Genomic DNA, 7,500 nt, shown 5'->3' on the forward strand with positions numbered 1-7,500 from the left:
AGTTAGAGTACATTTATAAAATGTAGGCAAACGACCAATAAAGTAGATCCTGCTCACGCCTCCCTCTCCTCGTTTATTTACGAAATTATTAACTTGCATTGTAGTTCTGTACGCAGTATGATTACATGTACTTTCCACACCTGATTTCTCTCATTTCCCATTATTTTTTCTCTTAAGAATTAAAATATAAATTAAATCTCCCATCATCATAGATATTAATGAAAGCATATTTTCCAACTACTTGAAGAATCACGTACTATATTGATAGAGTTAGAATATGCAACTTCAAAACCACGAAATTTTCTAAACAGGGAAAATTACTATTTTACAGTAAAATCAGAAAGAACTATGAATTAAAACTAATAAGACCATTTGAAATTTCCATTTGTGAGAGTAGTACGTTTTTTAAAATAGCTAAGAATATTTGCTCACCCTTTAGAAATTGAAACTGGTGAATATTCAAAACCATGCATTCCAAAAGATTGTTGTTTTGATCAGTTTTGTAAAACTACTGAAGATGAGTTAAATTTTCTATCTCGCTGCTTTATGATGTTAGTAACAGGCTACTTGTCGGGGTGCACTTGGGCTGTTTACATACATGTGATTTGAGGGTAGTATTGTGCAGGTGGGAAAAAATGCCATGATATTGTTTTCCGCTGTCGGTAGTTTGGCATCAATTTTAATTAACCCCCCCCCCCTTAATTACCCCCTCCTTATTAGATACATCGAGAATAATTACCGGTGTGATACCTTGGAAGCTGGTGTATGCATAAAGTTAGACCTACTGGAAATTGCTGATACACGCATGTAGAAATGAAAATTTTCTATCAGCCGTATAGCCGTATTCACTATCCCGAATTTGTAGATCGTCAATCAAAAGGAAAACACAGATTTCTAACACTCGGAAGAAAGCGAAAAACATAAACAATCCTTAACATTACTGTCCATGTATATTTAGATAACTTTTAAAAAATATCTATAAAGCTTTACACTACAGTCAGATTCCGGTAATATTTACAAGACTGTGACGTCACACTCGCGTAAGCCGTCTGACGCGTCTGACGTATGCAAGACAGCGAATGTGAAAGTACATAGAAACTCTACAGGTAAGATGAGATTGAGCATTGTAATTATAATTGTTCAGTGTAAATTCAAGCCATTAGGCTTATTACATTTATGTGATCTAAAGTTCCTAATGCAACCGCTTATTTCAGACTGATGAGAATTACTTTAGACGGGGTACGTCAACGAATAGGCACGACAGCGAAAATACGGAAGTCACTTCGGGGACGTGTCGCAGAATCGCATAACTCTACACGGTTTGTTAATCTTTCCTTATTCATCAGAGAACATGGTAATCGTAATTCAGAACATATTTTTTATAATTTAATTGATCTATATATTGATTAGGGGTGCTAAGTAACGTTCTATATTACCTTCATAGAGGCATCATCGAGATCAGGCACGTTGAAGGGGGGGGGGGGGGGGGGGGGGGGGGGATGTGATGTGTAACAATGTCCATCGATTGTTATATATATCGTAATGCCAATAAAATGTATATATATATTGGTTGCTCCCCCCTTTAACTATAGTTTTGAATGAGAAGAATGTAAGCTTGAAAGCTCTATCAATGTCAATCATTTCATTTTAATAGCTGCAGAACTGTAGCTCTCTGAAAAAAATATTTTGACATAACAGAGATATGTCAAAATATTTTTTCAGAGAGCTACAGTTCTGCAGCTATCATTTTAAGCAATGCATTTATATAGATTTAATCTAGATAATGAGGAATGCAAAGTCATTTTCAAATCGCCTCTGGATTAGAACATGACAATTTGAAAACATATTCCATGACTTCCTTCTGTATCTTGTATAATAATTTTATTCTATTCTGTATGATGATATATAAAAGGTTATGTTTCTTTCAAACACAAATTATTGATAATTTTGCAACTTTTGTTTTCTTCGTTTCTGCTACATCTACGTGCAATTTTATTCATAGTACAGTATGTGTACATAAGGCTTAATATGACTCCTTTTGTGTATTGAACAGTCCTTCTAATGCATAAATATTTCTTTTTCAGAGATTAAAAGAAAGAAAAAAAGACAATGAAGACAACATGTAAAAACAAATTCAATCAATTAAATTATCAGCAGATTGAAAGCAGATTTGTACTCCTTTTTGTGTTCATCTGAACCGGAGATTCAGAGTATCAAAATATCCATGTATGATTTAACGTTATAAAGTTTATGTGAAATTCACGTGAATTTTATGTGAAATTCATGTTAAAAATTTCACGTGAAATTCATGTGAATTTCACGTGATTTTTTTTCGTGTGAATTCACATTTGATGCTCTTTTAACGTGAATTTCACATAGAAATTTTCACGTGAAATTCATGTGAATTTCACGTGAAATTCACGTGAGGCACATTTGCCTGTGTAGAGTTCACTTGATTAACAAAATCTATCGAAAAACCTTATGTTATCAGATAAATTATATAACTGCGTCAAAAGTTTGATACGTTTATTAAAATACATGTATAATCATTTTATCATACAAATAGTAGAGACTAAGTTTAGTGAATATTAACGAATGGAATTGACTTTGAAGATTATCGTAGTTACTACATTTCAGTCACTTTGTATTTTGCGATACCTTAACTCTATGTCATAAAAGTGCGACTTATTGCGGGAAATTATCCAGACCTGGAATAACGACAATTTGTGTAGCAAATTCCACACCATCATAAATGCTGCTTATCAAACACACAACATGGATTGTTGAGCACTCTAAATGCGTTATCGCTGTTTGCATTGTATTCAAGAACTGTTGGGTATGCATACCATGCGTAGTTTCTTACATAGTGAAGCCTTTGAAATCTGAAATAATAAGTCAGTTAAACATTTTCTCGCATTATTTTAAATGCTGACTACCGGTCTCGTGCATTAACTCAGATGTTAACTAACGGTTTCGTGCATTATTTTAAATATTGACTGCCAGCCTTGTGCATTAATTCAGATATTGACTACCGGTCTCGTGCATTATTTCAGATATTGACTACCGGTCTCGTGCATTATTTCAGATATTGACTACCGGTCTCGTGCTTTATTTCAGATATTGACTACCGGTCTCGTGCTTTATTTCAGATATTGACTACCGGTCTCGTGCATTATTTCAGATATTGACTACCGGTCTCGTGCATTATTTCAGATATTGACTACCGGTCGCGCTAGCCTAGTGGTAAGGGCGCTCTCTTCACAACTAGGATCTACTGGTGTTCGATCTTCGATCCCAGCGTCAAACCAAATAAGTTCACATAGGTACACTGTAGTAACTGTTCCCGTGCCTTCATTAGATGTGAATCACGGGTCCTTTGGGATATGACTTTACGTACGGAGGTCCCTATCACGACAAGCGTTGACACGATAAAGGATCTCCATTCTTATAGGTCCCTGAGCTCCATACATAGGTCTAGATTTGTGGTTCCCGTGGTGATCCGGCTTAGAGTAGGTCCTCAGTACCCCTTGCTTGTTGTAAGAGCCGACTATATGAGACGGTCCTTCGGATGACATATGCATATTTATATAAATTTTCTCTTATAGATATGCATATGTCATTCTATAAATAACCTTAATTTCACTGTAGTTAAACTTTCACTATTAACCCAAACCGTGAAAAATCTGCATTAAAATTACCTCTATGAAATGAACTGAAAAACGTTAATTATATTGTTTTGCTGCTTTCCGCCACACTCAACAATTTTTCAGTTATCTTGTTTTTATTGGTGGAAGAGAGAACCCAGATACAATGTACCTGGGAAGAGACCACCAACCTTCCGAAAGTAAACTGGGAAACTTTCTCACTTACCGGCGCGAGCGAGATTCGAACACGTGAATTATAACAACAGAGCACCAAGAGTGCTTTGGACAAGAAACAGTTAATATAAACAGGGGAATAAAAAGCTGTATACGATAGTAGTCTGATAACTCCGGTAAACCCAAGAGCGGGCTTTCTACTTGACCGACAACACCACGAATAGAAGTTCGTAATCATTAACCTTCAACCCACAAGACAGAATGTTGATGATTTCGATCCTTGTGTCATAAAGGGGAGCAGAACATCGATATGTGTGTAATTTGTTATGACCTTAGTATCTATCACTGCTGAGGTTGTTTTTATTTTTTGGAAGCATCTGCTTGATAACCTATCTCGTTATGTAGTTTTTACACATCAGAGTTATCATTTCAGCTGAATTTCTTCTAATCCTAAAGGGTGGAACACCTGTCTGTATCCAAAAATGATTATATATATATATATATATCGGTTACCGGATGCAGGTATGACCGCCTTTTAGAAAACTGAAATCATGAATTAAGAACATTTCATTCATGGTGTAATTTGATTTTGAAAAAAAAACAAACAAACAAGCATACGCCTACACGAATTGAAATAAAAATTATTTATGCAGTCACACCATTCAGTCAATTTGTCATTTTTACCATTCCATCAGTATATCTGGTGTATGCTGAGGAGCTACTACACTTCAAGCCATTTGTTAACCAGCCTTTATCACATTACGTTGTATTTTTAATTCTTCGTAAAATACCTTTGCCCCATTTTCAGTAGCGACACCAATGAGGCCAACCATCTAAGTTTGAACGCAACCCCAACATATCAAACTCTGAACTGATCAACTCCAACTTATCTAAGTCTAAACTGATCAACCCGGCTTATCTAAGTCTGAACTCAACTCCAACTAATCTAAGTCTGAACTCAACTCCAACTAATCTAAGTCTGAACTCAACTCCAACTTATCTAACTCTGAACTCAACTCCAATACTTATCTAAGTCTGAACTGATTAACTCCAACTTATCTAAGTCTGAACTCGACCCTAACACTTCTGACTTCTTTGCACTCCACTATACCATACCTTCAATTCGACCCCAAAGTATTTAACATTGTACTCAACGCCAATATGTCGAATTTTGAACTCAACCCCAACCTGTTCGAACTGAACACCATCATATCTAAGTTTGAAGTTGATATCCTCATATAGTTTATCCATCATCAACTTCCTATATCTTTGTACCAATATTCCATTATCACCTACATGATATGGTGTTTTGTTTCTCAACTGATTCGATACACGAAAGCATGCTCTGCATATGATCAATTTTTTAATCGATGCAGGTTACTGTTAAATAAGGTGATGTTACAAGGGTTTCAGTTGCTATAATGATCTAATTTGAAAATACAAGCCATCAGTACATGGGTCGAATGCTGCATGTAAGGTGAAGATAACGAACAGTGATCAATCTCATAACTCCTACAAGCAATACAAAATAGATAGTTGGGCAAACACGGACCCCTGGACACACCAGAGGTGGGATCAGGTGCCTAGGAGGAGTAAGCATCCCCTGTTGACCGGTCACACCCGCCGTGAGCCCCATATCCTGATCAGGTAAACGGAGTTATCCGCAGTCAAAATCAGTGTGCCAAGAACGGCTTAACAATCGGTATGAAACACGTCAGACAGCATTTGACCCAATGCGAGGTTGTATTGACGAACTAGATCGTTATAACGACCATAGAATTTGCGAAATGCTGACTTCAATCGAGACTGTTGAAATCCCTGTACCATCAACTTGTTTCTCAGTAGCTTACCTCGATTTAAAAACTGACTATACCCAGAACAAGCTCTTGCATATCGAATCAGTTGAGATATATAAACACCATATGCAGGTGATAATGGAATATTGCTACATAAATGTGGGAAGTTGACGATGGAGAAGCTGAAATCATCCCGTTTGTCATACAGTTGAGTTGTTAGTTTGCCGTTAATGTCTACTTTCAATAAAATATCTAAGTATGAAGCAGAAGTGGACGACTCTGTGGTGTCCTTTATTTCCAGCTCACAGGGATATATCAAATCGACATATGAATGAAAGCTATCATTGTTAATAGACAAAATGTCTGAGGTATTTCAAAGTTATGCCGTTCTTACTGATGTTGACTTCGGATTATTTCGTTTACCTGACCAAGATAGAGGGCTCACGGGTAACAAAATATTACAAGACAGCAAACTTAATTTTCAGATTCTTTATTAAGTAAATCTCATTTTATTACACACCATGCATGTTCTTCAATCATTAAAACTCTTAATTCCTAACAGATAATTCAATTAATGCATAGTTATTGTTTTTGTTTTTTGGTTGTTTTTTGTTGTTGTTGTTGTTTTTGTTTGTGTTTTTGTTTTGTTTGTTTGTTGTTGTTTTTTTTTGTTTTTTTGTTTTTTTTTGGTTTTTTGGTGTTTTTTTTAAAATTATTATTATTATTATTTCTTTATTTAAGGATTCCGTTTATGAATGTTAACAGAAATATACTTCTGCCAAAAGAAACCGAAAACTGATTATGTGTTTATGTATATTTATGTACAATACCCCAGCCATTGCTAACCTCAAAGAAATGATAAAACAACTTTCAATATATCAACTAAGCGAGTACTTCATACTGACAATTTGAAGATACTATGATAAGAGGGAGTTAATGATATTTGTTATTTGACTTTTTTTTTTATTGGAAGTCTTTCATAGTGTTGTGATTAAACATGACCATACTTTATAAAATGTACTGCCAATCTATTGTCAAATTCTGTTTGTGTCCCCTCTTGAGCTACGCCCATTCTGCACCACCAACACACGATTCAAATATTTCTTGTTGATCCAAAGGACCCGATGGTTACCTCAGATTTGATATCAGGACAACCTCCAGTTTTTATTTTGGACGGGAGGTTTCTTGGTTGCAGTCGTTACTAAATGATAAGTACGTTTCATCCAAGAAGATTGAAGATGTGTTTTGACTTAACAAAATAGATAGGACCACACCCGTTCAGAATGATAAAAAATCTTTAAAATTCTTTAGAAACCCCTCGACGCTGATGTAGTGCTCGCCGGTTGTGAATCTCTCTTAACTTCCGCACCCTGTATGTGAGCATAAAGTGCTTCATCAATTCATTGTAAGAGTTCGTGCATCATACACTTCATACAATGAGGAAGGGAAAACTTCCAGTCTGTCAATGAATTACTCGTGGCTGTCATTTCTATGACAACAAAACTTAATTAATCTTCAATAAGAGAAAACATTCAGTCAGTTTTTAAGATTGAGAAAAACATATGGCTTAAAAAAAAGATGAAACTGCGATTAATTGGTACATTTTCCTTTAGCGGAGTAATTTTGAGTCAGAAAGACCAAGGGATGATTGATGCTTCCGAAGAAATATAGCACAGGTTTTTAATCATAATCATATACCACTTGCATTCTCCTCTTGTGAAAGATTAATCATAACCCAATATGTATAAAATCTGCAAATCTTTTATAAACATACATAATACAGAAAATTCTAATAGGAGCTTCGTATTGAGAGAATGACATTGAATAGAAGTTATCTATACAACTTATTGTTGCATTCATGAAAAGAGGAAGATAACGAACAAGGA

At 35.4% G+C, this 7,500-nt stretch overlaps 1 protein-coding gene across 2 annotated transcripts in view; it reads left to right on the plus strand.

Annotated features, from left to right (window-relative positions):
* LOC125673491 (uncharacterized) overlaps positions 1-7,500 on the plus strand; it is a 38,131-nt gene that overhangs the window by 1,009 nt on the left and 29,622 nt on the right. The window lies entirely within an intron of this gene.

This window comes from Ostrea edulis, chromosome 3 (assembly GCF_947568905.1).
Source record: "Ostrea edulis chromosome 3, xbOstEdul1.1, whole genome shotgun sequence".
Classification (NCBI taxonomy): domain Eukaryota; kingdom Metazoa; phylum Mollusca; class Bivalvia; order Ostreida; family Ostreidae; genus Ostrea; species Ostrea edulis.